This window comes from Dermochelys coriacea, chromosome 7 (assembly GCF_009764565.3).
Source record: "Dermochelys coriacea isolate rDerCor1 chromosome 7, rDerCor1.pri.v4, whole genome shotgun sequence".
Taxonomy (NCBI): Eukaryota; Metazoa; Chordata; order Testudines; family Dermochelyidae; genus Dermochelys; species Dermochelys coriacea.
Window position 1 is genome coordinate 115,432,120 of NC_050074.1, and position 15,006 is coordinate 115,447,125.

Below are 15,006 nucleotides of genomic sequence, written 5' to 3' on the forward strand. Positions count from 1 at the left end.
TAAAAATAGAACTACTGCGTGTAATATAATTACTAAAATCATAACCATTTCAGTGGATTTAGCTCACACTCACACACACACACCTTTATCTTTTATTTAGGGAGTACAGTGATTATGCAAATCAGCTTTTAATTAAACATATCTCTACATTTATATGTATATGACTTCAACACATAAGAATCTATCCTAGGCTCTAGATGTCCTGACAAATGCTTAAAAACACAATCCATCAGAAGAACAAAGCCAACAACCTTCGAGACAACAAAAATAGACACGTTTCAGAGTAGCATCCATGTTAGTCTGTATTCGCAAAAAGAAAAGGAGGACTTGTGGCACCTTAGAGACTAACAAATTTATTTGAGCATAAGCTTTCGTGAGCTACAGCTCACTTCATCGGATGCATTCGGTGGAAAATACAGTGGGGAGATTTATATACATAGAGAACATGAAATAATGGGTGTTACCATACACACTGTAACGAGAGTGATCACTTAAGGTGAGCTATTACCAGCAGGAGAGCTGGGGTGGGGAAGAGAATCTTTTGTAGTGATAATCAAGGTGGGCCATTTCCAGCAGTTAACAAGAACATCTGAGGGACAGTGGGGTGGCTGGGTGGGGAATAAATATGGGGAAATAGTTTTACTTTGTGTAATGACCCATCCACTCCCAGTCTTTATTCAAGCCTAAGTTAATTATATCCACTTTGCAAATTAATTGCAATTCAGCAGTCTCTCATTGGAGTCTGTTTTTGAAGTCTTTTTGTTGAAGAATTGTAACTTTTAGGTCTGTAATTGAGTGACCAAAGAGATTGAAGTGTTCTCCAACTGGTTTTTGAATGTTATAATTCTTGACGTCTGATTTGTGTCCATTTATTCTTTTACGTAGAGACTGTCCAGTTTGACCAATGTACATGGCAGAGGGGCATTGCTGGCACATGATGCATATATCACATTGATAGATGTGCAGGTGAATGAGCCTCTGATAGTGTGACTGATGTGATTAGGCCCTATGATGGTGTCCCCTGAATAGATATATGGACACTGTTGGCAACAGGCTTTGTTGCAAGGATAGGTTCCTGGCTTAGTGATTCTGTTGTGTGGTTGCTGGTGAGTATTTGCTTCAGGTTGGGGGACTGTCTGTAAGCAAGGACTGGCCTGTCTCTCAAGATCTGTGAGAGTAATGGGTTGTCCTTCAGGATAGGTTGTAGATCCTTGATGATGCATTGGAGAGGTTTTAGTTGGGGGCTGAAGGTGATGGCTAGTGGCGTTCTGTTATTTTCTTTGTTGGGCCTGTCCTGTAGTAGGTGACTTCTGGGTACTCTTCTAGCTCTGTCAATCTGTTTCTTCACTTTAGCTTGTGGGTATTGTAGATGTAAGAATGCTTGATAGAGATCTTGTAGGTGTTTGTCTCTGTCTGAGGGGTTGGAGCAAATGCGGTTGTGTCGTAGAGCTTGGCTGTAGACAAAGGATAGTGTGGTGTGGTCTGGATGAAAACTGGAGGCATGTAGGTAGGAATAGCGGTCAGTAGGTTTCTGGTATAGGGTGGTGTTTATGTGACCATCGCTTATTAGCACTGTAGTGTCCAGGAAGTGGATCTCTTGTGTGGACCGGTCCAGGCTGAGGTTGATGGTGGGATGGAAATTGTTGAAATCATGGTGGAATTCCTCAAGGGCTTCTTTTCCATGGGTCCAGATGATGAAGATGTCATCAATGTAGTGCAAGTAGAGTAGGGGCATTAGGGGACGAGAGCTGAGGAAGCGTTGTTCTAAGTCAGTCATAAAAATGTTGGCATACTGTGGGGCCATGCGGGTACCCATCGCAGTGCCGCTGATTTGAAGGTATACATTGTCCCCAAATGTGAAATAATTATGGCTGAGGACAAAGTCACAAATTTCAGCCACCAGGTTAGCTGTGACATTATCGGGGATACTGTTCCTGATGGCTTGTAGTCCATCTTTGTGTGGAGTGTTGGTGTAGAGGGCTTCTACATCCATAGTGGCCAGGATGGTGTTTTCAGGAAGATCACTGATGGATTGTAGTTTCCTCAGGAAGTCAGTGGTGTCTCGAAGATAGCTGGGAGTGCTGGTAACGTAGGGCCTGAGGAGGGAGTCTACATAGCCAGACAATCCTGCTGTCAGGGTACCAATGCCTGAGATGATGGGGCATCCAGGATTTCCAGGTTTATGCATCTTAAGTAGCAGACAGAATACCCCAGGTCGGGGTTCTAGGGGTGTGTCTGTGCAGATTTGTTCTTGTGCTTTTTCAGGATGTTTCTTGAGCAAATGCTGTAGTTTCTTTTGGTAACCCTCAGTGGGATCAGAGGGTAATGGCTTGTAGAAAGAGGTGTTGGAGAGCTGCCTAGCAGCCTCTTGTTCATATTCTGACCTATTCATGATGATGACAGCATCTCCATTGTCAGCCTTTTTGTTTATGATGTCAGAGTTGTTTCTGAGGCTGTGGATGGCACTGTGTTCTGCATGGCTGAGGTTATGGGGCAAGTAATGCTGCTTTTCCACAATTTCAGCCCGTGCACGTCGGCAGAAGCACTCTATGTAGACAGTTGCTTAGACACCAATTTTTTTCATAGACTACAGATACATGGGATCAAAGGCATTAGCTACGGGGCAGTCTTGCTCAAATTAGAGTGGGCATGATCAAACCAAGGATAACCAGGCCGGGAGTCAGTAAGAAACTTTGCCCCAAAGAATATTGACAAGCACCATAAGTTTAGTGCATGTGAATGTTTGCCCCCTACTCAGGAGAAAGAGAAAAGGAAAGCCAGGAGAAAACTTAATAACAGGCACTACTAACCATAAGGGAGGGAGGTTCAACCTATAGCAGTCAGATGCCAAATGATCCCCTTAGAGCTATAGCTGCTTCCCTCTCCCAGACTTAAAAGGCCAGTGACCCGGAGAGCACGGTGGGAAAGGCTGAAAGTTTTCCCTGGGCTGGAGGGTTTGTTGGTAATCAAAGTAACCAGATGTCAAGTAAATGAGGGTAAAAGGGGTCTAAATCCCAGCACTAAGAGCTAGGAATAAGGCTGTGTTAACTAGAGAATAGTGTACTAGACTGGGACTCAGGAGACCTGAGCTCTATTCCTGGACTGCTGGGTGACCTTGGGCAAGTCACTTCTCCTTTCCGTGCCTCACTTTCCCCATCTATAAAATGGGGATAATGATACTGACCTCCTTTATAAAGTGCTTTGAGATTTACTGATGGAAAGCCTATAAAAGAACTGGATATTATTATTATATTAGGGGTTAGACACAAAGGATATAAGTGTGTTCTTAATACCTAGGGTAAATAAACAGACTATAGCCTTAGATTTCATCACAATAGCATATTGTTTCGGAGAATGTATTGGGTCTCTTTAAGTCTGACTTTTATTGTGTCTCTGCTATACAGTAGGAATCTGGAACTCTTTTGATATCATATCTCTCTCTCACACTGTGTGTTTAGGGGGGCAGCTCTGGGCAGTGATCTCCCAGTACAATCAGTTGGGCGTGTCCTGCAGGGTCCATTTCTTGTGACCAAAGAGGGTGGGATACTGGTTGGATCCTTCCAGTAGTCCCCTTCTATGTTTTTATGATGACAGGGTTTTCATTTTCTCAGGAGGGTAGAGCTGCAGTGGCGGGGGAGGATTAAAGCACTTTTGTCTCGGTTTTAATGGTGGCAAGATAATAAAGACTAGTAAAAGCTTATCGTTATTTAGAGTGTTAAGTTTTCAACCTTTTCTAAATCAGCTTAACTGTGCGCTCATGGAATTGAATGGTAGCAGAGTTAGGTCAAGGCTAAATGCCTTTGAAAATCCCATCCTAAATATTCCAGACCTTGGTTTTGTGTGTCATTCAAAAGATACCCCAATATAGCTGGTGCTAACGCCCTGCTGCGGTATTCCCACACTGATGAAGTAGAGGGAATAGTACCACCTATTGAATGATCAAACTCATTCCCTGCAGTACCTTGGAATCCCTTGGTGGGGCCCCATCCAAAACCTGAGCTAGACTGCTTAGCTTAAGTGACAACACAGTGATTTCAAGAAAGAAATCTGAAAAGGGTTGGCATTTGGATTTGTTGGGTAACTCATAATAATAGCGGTTCAAACTTACATACGTATAGGGTAGCATGGTGGGCTGGATGGAATGAAGAATGTATATAATAATAATTGCTTATTGATAACGATTCCCTTTGTTTTATTCCAACAATTATTTTATGGGAAAAAACATATTCTGATTTCTACCAAGACCCCTTTACAGTCCCCTGTCTATGAAGCCTGCCTTCTTTATACACAATGCTATTTGGATTTTGGCGTAGGCATTCTCATTTATTTAAAAGTATGCGTTGCTTTTTTTTAGTAGCTTGTTGGAGAGCTGGCAAAGGCCCCTGTTCTTGCGGATTCCATGGATTCATTCCAAGTCACAGTGATCGCCCTCTTATCTGTTCATCCCATATAGTCCCTCTAAATCTCTGGAGTGAAAGACATTGACAATTATTTGTAGCTGAACCTAACTCTGCAGTTGAGCCTCTGTGCATTATCCATGTTATTAACAACATATGCATCAAGAACTTTGCTTCAATCCCTTCTAAGCTGAAAGGGCCAATGCAGAGAAACTGCTAAGAACAATGCAGCTAAAGAGACTCTGTGGTATGGCACACAGCACTTCTAATATGAGTAACAAACATCATTGTACCGACAAAGTGAAGCAAATTACACACCACCAGGTGCACTAGCATGCCTAGGTTATTAAGCTCAGTAAGCAAAGTTGCTAGTGTAACCCACACACCTTCTGGGTGTGGTGTTCTGTTCCCTCTAGTGGCACCAAGACCACTTAGAGAGAGTTAAATGTATTTACTCTATAGCCTTAGCTAATAGCCAGTTGGCTTTTAGCTTATGCTGTAGAGGCTCATGCACTAAGCTCCAGAGGTCCCAGTTTGATCCTGCCCACCAATGACTGGGGTCTGTTGGCATTTCACTAGCTTGTCCAGCTGCAGAAAAGGGGGTAGCTAGAGCATGCAGGTTAAGATATGGCTACAGGAACTCCAAAGGGTAGATAGACACCATTCAAAATTATGCTGGGCATTAAATTATCTTTCTCTAGTGATGGCTAGGATTTATTCTACAGGTGCCCCAAACAGATCTACTAAAATATTTTAAATGATAGCCCTTGGAAGCACGTTTCAGAGGAGGTTAAGGCCCTGAGTCTGATTCCAGGAGGGAAAGTCAGGAGTTTTGTAAATAGCTCCTTTCCTATCTTTATAATATATCAAACCCAAAACCCAGATCAGAACCTTCTTAAATTTTGAGATGTTCAATATCAGGATCCTCATTGTGTGGGTTTGTACCCATCTCCCTCCAAAATAAATAAATGCAATCCTGTAGCATTCTACAGTTGAAGGCCAACACAGTGTGTATGTGCTTGTATAAGGAAAGGACCTGTAGCAGCTATTTACTGCAGAAAAACATGACTAGCATACTGCTGTAGACCTACTAAACTCATGCTTGCAGGATTTACCTGCTCCCCGATCAAGATGAAAGTAGCTTGAGACTTGCTTTTTTCATTGACATTTTCCATACATGCTAATCTCCCATCCCCTTTAGGAATCAGAATATTATGCCTATCTGATTTCTTGCCAAGAGGCTACAACATATAACAGCTGCTAAGCTGGCAAAGGAAGCTAGGAAGTTGCAAGGTCTGAAATTTGCTCTTCAAGACTCACGTGTCTTTAACCCCCAGAGTACCTGTCATTAATGACCTGCACAATTATCAGGAGATGTCTCCAGAACCTGAGCCTTCCTCAGAGCAACAGTAACTTTGAGGAGGAGCCACACGAATACTGATTTTAATTGCTTCCCTCGGAACAATGTCTTACATGAGAGGACACTGGGCATTGTTCCACCTCCCCCTCTTCAACGTCGGGTGAGTTCAGGAGGATTTCTACAGAGACTCCAGTAACCCCTTCCTCTCAGAGCAGCACAGGCTGTGTGGGAAGGTTTCCAGAGTGCTAGGATTTCTAGGGCCAATTCCTCTCCAGCAGCAAACACCCCTCTACCACTCAAGCTACGCCACTGTAAGCTCGCTCCTGCAGCTCTATCCCGTCAACATAATGAAACCACCCCCAACAAGCAGTGGTAGCTAGGTCGACAGGAGAAGCTCTCCCACCAACAGAGCACTTTGCACACTATCACTTATGCTGGCGGAATTTATGTCACTCGGGGGGGATGGAAATGTTTTTTCACACCCCTGAGCGATATAAGTTTTGCCGTGATAAGTGGTAGTGTAGACCTGGCCCAAGAGGAGAAACCATGGCACTTCCTCCAAACTTCCCAATTTCAGTTACACCCAGATGTTCTTTTCCACCAGCAATACATTAATAAAGATCACTGCAGGCTTAAACAGCCAGGGATTTTAAGGCTCCCGTTCAGCAAGGTACTTAAGCAGGTGGGCAACTTTATGGTTCTACTCCATGCGTTTAAAGATACTGATGTGTTTGAATACCTTGCTGAATCAGGGCCTAAAACTCCTTCAAAGAGAGTGTGAAAGGGGTGATAAAATCCCATCAGTGTTACATATTGGGATGTCTATTTCCCTTGATTTCTTTGTCATGCTTCTTGCATTTATATACAGCCACCTTAGAAACTTCCCCCAGGTGACCGCTGAACTTCTCTCGTGCTTCCTTTGTTCCATTTCCTGAGTTTTTCGCTTAACATTCTCTCCCAGTGTGTCTTTTTCTTTTTCTTGCTGGGTCTTACATTATGTGTGTCACTGCTTATCATTATTCCCTCCCTGCCCACACATCTGCTTACTTTATCTGCTTCTTCCTCTCTCCTGGATTCTGTCCCAGCTCTCCTATGGTCCTGACCCTTCCTTTCTGCCCACTTCTTTAAACTCTCCACTGCAGCTTTCTCTGTGGAATCATTTCAAACCATACATTGGTTTCCCCTCTGTTCAAATGAAATCCATCCTACCACTGACTGAGATGTTCCAAAATAAGCCGTAATTGTCTAGTAAAACTAATATCCTCCTGTTTTAGGTGCTAATCCCAACTCTACTGAAATAAAAGGAAAGGTTCCATCAGCCTGCAAAGATACAAGTTGGGCCTGGATTACAGGTGTGTGTCCTCCCGCTCCTCCCCCCCCATATATATAAAACTTTGGATTACACACTGAAAACAGGCTGGCCCAAAATAGTAGGTGGCCCCAGCTTTTCAAGAGTTGAGTGACAAGCTCAGAGAGACAGACAGCAGATTTTGGCAGTTTTCAGGATCATAAACCTGAGGCCTGAACAAAAATTTAAATGATAAAACTGGATTATTGGCCAGAAGCACAATTTGTGATATGGGAGCCAGGTACCCTGGCACTGTAGGACAGAGTAGGTCAGATAAGCTTTGGTTCTAGTCTGGGGCACTGTTTCTTCACAGTGCAATGGCCTACATTTTTTGTGACAAATGATTTTGGGTGCACAACTTGGGACATCTTAGTGAGGCATGATTGTAAGGGGTACTGCAATACCCAAAACTAGAGGCAACCACAATCAGAAGTAATTTCTGAAAATGTTAATCCAATATTCTTTGCTCTTTAGTTGAAAAATCATGAACATTGTTATAAAAGTGAGCTGGGCTGGAAAATCATCTTAAATTTATGAGTTACCAAAAATCCCTTAATTTCCTTTGAAAAATCTCAATCCTGTTCTGCAAGCAGTGATACAAACTTTGGAACAGGATAATATCTTAGACCCTGATCATGTCAGTTGTTCCACCTAGGCAGACCAAAGCACTGACATGGAACCTCATTGAAGTCAGTGGGTCACCATATGGATTCAGAGTTGGCCCATGTGAAACAAACTGGAGAATTGGGGGTTTTACTTCACAAGAAGCAGGAGTAGCCTAATATATCTCTGAGGCATAGAATCTTAGTTTCCTAATACCCAGAGAAAATCTATTCTTGTAAAGTACCTAGTGGAGGCAGTGGGTTTTAGTGCAGGTAAAGGAGTATCTTTCTTAAAAGAAAGAACATTCAACACTCCAGTTATCTGTGAAAATTGTAACTGCAAAGCAGAAGTATGGAGATTCAGAAGATATTTCTTCTTCTTATATTATGGCCTTTGTATTACCAGAGTCTCCACTGAGAACTTTATTAGTCACCTTTGTATTATTATATGATAAGAGACTGGATTGTAAAACTTTATTGACAGTCCTGTAATAAACTCCCTTACGGAAAGCAAAGACTGATATTCCTCAAAAAGAAAAGGAGGACTTGTGGCACCTTAGAGACTAACAAATTTATTTAAGCATAAGCTTTCGTGAGCTACAGCTCACTTAGTCTCGAAGGTGTCACAAGTACTCCTTTTCTTTTTGCGGATACAGACTAACACGACTGCTACTCTGAAACCTCATATTCCTCAGTGTGCTGTATCTTAACCTACTCAAACTCAGAGGTGGAGATCCTTCATGGATAGGCAGGACAGGATAGACCTAGGTACTGAGTTTCCTTATTTTTTTGTTCTTGAAGTAGAACTAAGTAATGAGGGAGGGCCAGATCCTCAGAGATATTGAGGCACCTGCCTCCCACTGATTTCTAGATACCTAAACACCTTTCAGTATCTGAGCTGCAATGTTTTACATTCCCTGACAAAGCCCAATCTTCATCTTTTATAACAGGACGAGGCTTACACAGCACCATTCAGTGTCTGTTTCAACTAAAGTGAATCTTGAATCAGCTGCACAGGACCATACTGATTTTAGGCCTTGGAAGTATTTCAACGTGTGCCTAATTTTAAGCAAGTGAATAGTCGTTGAACTCGCTGGGACTGCTTAAAGGCGTGAGCTGAAGTAGCTTTCTGAAGCAAGGCCATAAATAACTTTCTTTTTTCCTCCCCTCACTATTTCTTCCCCTTTCCTCTTTTTTATTTAAGAAAGCAAAGGGATTCAACAAATTTTAAGGGGGGAGGCGCATAAAGACGAGGTTCCTTAGAAGGATTACACTATAGCAGTGCTTCCAAACCTACTTGCCATTGTGAGCAGCATATGCAGCTCTCTCTATGTGATGTGGACCCCATCCATAAATGTATATATACTACCTGTATGGCCCTGAGGATGTCACATGGGGCACAGCTGTGAGTTGATTGGCCGCAAGCGGCCTGTGGACCGCATGTTGGGAATCACTGCACTATAGTATGTTGAACCAGACCTTCAGCTGGCGCAGATGCACAAAGAAAGTTTCACTGAGGTCAGTGGAACTATATTCATTTTATACCAGTTGAGGGTCTGTCCCAGAGTTATCACAAATCATCTTCATTTGAGCTGGTTGAAAAATGGAAAAATAATTTCACAAAAATGTGAAATGCCGAAGTTGTTTCCATTTTGCAGTTTGAATGGGAACAAACCTTCCTCAATTTTGACAAGTTACAGATCAGCAGAGGTACAGTGTTTTATATTTTCTTCATTTGCCATGCTGTGACTTTTCAGAAGTTGTGACATTTTGGAAAAGTTACAGAGTCAAAAAATAGAAGGAAAAAGTGGAAAATAAACCCAAACCAAACTAACCTCCAATATCCTTAGATATCATAAATTCTATTCCAATCAGTGGCAAAAAACAGGGGTAGGGGAAGCTGAGGAAAGGGAAAAAAACAAAATGCAAAATTGTGAACATTTTCCTGTTTTTGAAAAGCAAAATAAAAGGAGACGTTTCATTTCACATCATTTCCAAAGTTCTCTTTGAAAAATAAGAAAAATAATGAAAATGATATTTTCCCATGAAAAAAATAATTTTCAGTAGTAATAATGGCTCTTTTTCATCAGTAAGTGTCAAAGTGCTAATCTTCAATGCATTTACTTTTACAATACCCTTGTGAGGTAGGGAAGAGCTGTCATCCCCATCTGTAAAATGGGAAATTGAGGCACAGAGAGGCTAAGGGCCTGTCTACATGAACATTTACTTCATGGCCAGCTGGGGTATGAATCTAGCCCGCTGCATACTAACTGTCTTTGTAGACCCTGCTGATGCAAACTAACAATTAGCTTGGGCACTTTGACCTACTTCTGTTTCAAAATGGGGTAGATCAAAATGCAATAATGAACTGAAAAAGAAAAGGGAAGATGGTAGAGTGGCTCCCATTGACCCAGTGCGGTATCTACTATGTCGACTCCAGCTATGTTATTCAAGTAGCTGGAGTTGCATAACTTAGGTCAACTTACTGTGGTAGTGTAGACAAGGCCTGAGTCTTTCAATTGACTGCACTGGGCTTTGGATCAAGTCCCTGGTTCATTTACTTTTGACTTTCATCTATCTATCTGTCTATCTATCTATCTAGCTATCATTATACCCATTTATATATACACATATAAGTACAGTTTTTCTTTTCCTCTGTCTCTAAATATTGGGGCCTTGTATTAGGGAAAAGTCTTTGTTTATTTGTTAATTTCAATTTATTTTTAATTGCTTTTTCTTTTTAGTTATGTCTTTTGCTTTTGTTGCTGGCTAACTGTCAGTTTCAGTCAACATTTTCAAATTTGCAATGAGTAATTTTTTTCATGTTAATCATCTTACTTGCAAGATGCTCACTAGAGCTGGTTAAAAAATTTGAAATTGGGGTGGGGAGGAGAGGGAACTGTAGAGGTTTCACACTTTTCAGCCAATTTTGCCTCCTTGCAAGAAGCCCCATATTTTACACAGATCATAAATCACTATGTTCATTTTCATTAATAGGTGCCTAAGATCTCAGAATCATAGTCCATAATCATACTATGGACCAAAAGCACTTCCCACAGATGGCCTCATAATCATGGTATCTCAGCACCTCACAGCCATTAACTAATGTATTGCAGTAGCATCCCTGGGAGGTAGAGATGCATTATTATCCCAATGGTTACTGAAGGCCCGGAAGCACAGACTTGCCAAAGGTCAGACAGAAGTCTGTAGCAGAGCTGAGAATTGAACCCAGTTCTCCAGATCATTGCATTAATCACCAGGCCACCCTTCTTACCTAGCTTCCAGGGCAGAAATGACAATGAGCAATTTAATAATACACTCACAACCGCATGCTTTGTTTCCACAGGTAGGGCCCAACCCTGCACTTTGCTGAGAACTTTGAATTCACATTGAAGTTAATCAGGGCTTTGTGGCTGTTGAGAGCATCCCGCCTGGCTGGAATGGACCCTTAAATAAGAACATACAAAGGACACATCGTTTTAGGACTATAAAGCTTAGAGATCCGTCCATTTTATACACAAACACACCACACACACCAGGAAGTAGCAGCTAACACAGAGCAGAAAAAGAAATAATAGAAGCAGAGGTCACAATCGCCTATTACTTCAGCTTGTCCATCACCAGCCAGTCCAGGATTGTTCCCTACAGTACATTTTTTTGTGCTTTCCTCAGTCCAGTGTTCTGAATTAAGGACACTCTTTTCCAGGGAGACTATTCCACTGCCTAATAGCTCTCACTGCTGAAAAGAAATGTTTCTGATATTGCACTTAAACTTGCTTTTGTTTCATTTCATCCCATTGCTCCTAGTTAGCGTCCCTTGGCCCCACTCTATACAATTCCCCTCCTTCCTTGGCGTTTACATCCTTTGTGTTCTGGGAGACAGCTGGGAGGTAGGGGGGTTTAGTTTCCTATGCCCAACCTATATATATTTCACTCTTTTAATCTTTCCTCCAAAGTTAGTCCTGTCAGCCCCTTAATCATGTTTGTTGCTTTCCTCTAAAGTCCTTCCAATTTGTTTTTGGTAATGAGGTGCCCAGAACTGAATACAGTATCCTAGGTCCAGTCTCATAAGGGGTCTGTAGAAAAGGGACTACTACCTCAATGATCTGTTCCTTTTTCTTTTGTTTTTCAGTGATCATAATTCAAATTAAAATAACATGGAGGGGCAAAGCAACCAAAATCAAAATCTAATGCATAATTAGAGCCAGTGTGAGACAACAAACAAGTCTTTTATATCTACTTCTGTATTGTAAACAATGATCACTTTATATGTTCAATCTGCGATGAAAGAAGAAAGAACCTCTTGTGATGTTTTGTGCGAGCTTTGACTACATTTACCCACTTTTCAAACAACAAAAAATGAACTCACACTAACAACGTGCATCTTTTCCGTCCTAAAATATAGGGTCACCATCTGTCCATTCAATGATGAAATGAGATCAAAATGGTTAAGGCCAGTGACAGAAAGCAAGAAGGATTTGTCTGAAGTTCTGGTATATGGGCTATTATTTCAGCAAAATAAGGATGCCTGGCTTTATTCTTCATGATCTCTTGCCCCTTTAGGAAAACTGAAAAGCAAAAGGAAATGGCCAAATTGTATCATCTATTACCTTGATGAGTGCTTATAATTCTTGACTCAGAGTTTATGATTCATCTCGTTATTGTGTCTATTGGTTTCACCTATAAAGTTTCATGAAAATTGCTGTGTATGCTGTGTATGCGAAAGAGAAAGCCAAATACAAAACCAAATAAATTGATTGCAAGCTGTAGCTAATAAGTATATGTATGCACTCTTTTTTATTTTAGACACAAACAAAAGGCTGCATATATATATATATATATATATATATATATATATATATATGTCAAAAATGCCAATTCTTTAACTGAAAGTGATTCCTTGTTCAAAATGGATTACTTTGATTTATTACCTTTAACGCAGTTATTTATCTATTCTGGGCCAAGCTGTGCTATCCTTACTCATTCTGAATAATACCAGTGGCAAGCATGAGGGTGCTCTTTAATCACAGAATCATAGAATATCAGGACCTCAGGAGGTCATCTAGTCCAACCCCCTACTCAAAGCAGGACCAATCCTCAACTAAATCATCCCAGCCAGGGCTTTGTCAAGCCTGACCTTAAAAACTTCTAAGGAGGAGATTCCACCACATCCTAGTGGTAACGCATTCCAGTGTTTCACCACCCTCCTAGTGAAAAAGTTTTTCATATCCAACCTAAACCTCCCCCACTGCAACTTGAGACCATTACTCCTTGTTCTGTCATCTGCTACCACTGAGAACAGTCTAGATCCATCCTCTTTGGAACTCCCTTTCAGGTAGTTGAAAGCAGCTATCAAATCCCCCCCTCATTCTTCTCTTCTGCAGACTAAACGATCCCAGTTCCCTCAGCCTCTCCTTATAAGTCATGTGTTCCAGTTTCCTAATCATTTTTGTTGCCCTCCGCTGGATGTTTTCCAATTTTTTCACATCCTTCTTGTAGTGTGGGGCCCAAAACTGGACACAGTACTCCAGATGAGACCTCACCAATGTCGAATAAAGGGGAATGATCATGTCCCTTGATCTGCTGGCAATGCCCCTACTTATAAATCCCAAAATACCATTGGCCTTCTGGGCAACAATGGCACACTGTTGACTCATATCCAGCTTCTCGTCCACTGTAACCCCTAGGTCCTTTTCTGCAGAGCTGCTGCCTAGCCATTCGGTCCCTAGTCTGTAGGGGTGCATGGGATTCTTCCAACCTAAGTGCAGGACTCTGCACTTGTCCTTGTTGAACCTCATCAGATTTCTTCTGGCCCAATACTCTAATTTGTCTAGGGCCCTCTGTATCCTATCCCTACCTTCCAGCGTATCTACCTCTCGTCCCAGCTTAGTGTCATCTGCAAACTTGCTGAGGGTGCAATCCACACCCTCCTCCAGATCATTAAGGAAGATATTGAACAAAACCGGCCTCAGGACCAACCCTTAGGGCACTCCACTTGATACCGGCTGCCAGCTAGAGATGGAGCCATTGATCACTACCCGTTGAGCCCGACAATCTAGCCAGCTTTCTATCCACCTTATCGTCCATTCATCTAGCCCATACTTCTTTAACTTACTGGCAAGAATACTGTGGGAGACCATGTCAAAAGCTTTGCTAAAGTCAAGGAACAACATGTCCACTGCTTTCCCCTCATCCACAGAGCCAGTTATCTTGTCATAGAAGGCAATTAGATTAGTCAGGCATGACTTCCTCTTGGTGAATCCATGCTGACTGTTCCTGATCACTTTCCTCTCCTCTAAGTGCTTGAGAATTGATTCCTTGAGGACCTGCTCCATGATTTTTCCAGGGACCGAGGTGAGGCTGACTGGCCAATAGTTCCCCGGATCCGCCTTCTTCCGTTTTTTAAAGATGGGCACTACATTAGCCTTTTTCCAGTCATCCGGGACATCCCCCGATCGCCATGAGTTTTCAAAGATAATGGCCAATGGCTCTGCAATCACATCCGACAACTCCTTTAGCACTCTCGGATGGAGCGCATCCGGCCCCATGGACTTGTGCTCGTCCAGCTTTTCTAAATAGTCCTGAACCACTTCTTTCTTCACAGAGGGCTGGTCACCTTCTCCCCATGCTGTGCTTCCCAGTGCAACAGTCTGGGAGCTGACCTTGTTCGTGAAGACAGAGGCAAAAAAAGCATTGAGTACATTAGCTTTTTCCACATCCTCTGTCACTAGGTTGCCTCTCTCATTCAGTAAGGGGCCCTCAATTTCCTTGACTTTCTTCTTGTTGCTAACATACCTGAAGAAACCCTTCTTGTTATCTTAACATCTCTTGCTAGCTGCACCTCCAGGTATGATTTGGCCTTCCTGATTTCACTCCTGCATGCCCGAGCAATATTTTTATACTCTTCCCTGGTCATTTGTCCAATCTTCCACTTCTTGTAAGCTTCTTTTTTGTGTTTAAGATCAGCAAGGATTTCACTTTAAGCCAAGCTGGTCACCTGCCATATTTATATTCTTTCTACACATTGGAATGGTTTGTTCCTGTAACCTCAATAAGGACTCTTTAAAATACAGCCAGCTCTCTTGGACTCCCTTCCCCCTCATGTTATTCTCCTGAGGATCCTATCCATCAGATCCCTGAGGCTGTCAATGTCTGGTTTTCTGAAGTCCAGGATCCGTATTCTGCTGCTCTCCTTTATTGCCTGTGTCAGGATCCTGAACTCGATCATCTCATGGTCACTGCCTCCCAGGTTCCCATCCACTTTTGCTTCCCCTACGAATTCTTCCTGGTTTGTGAGCA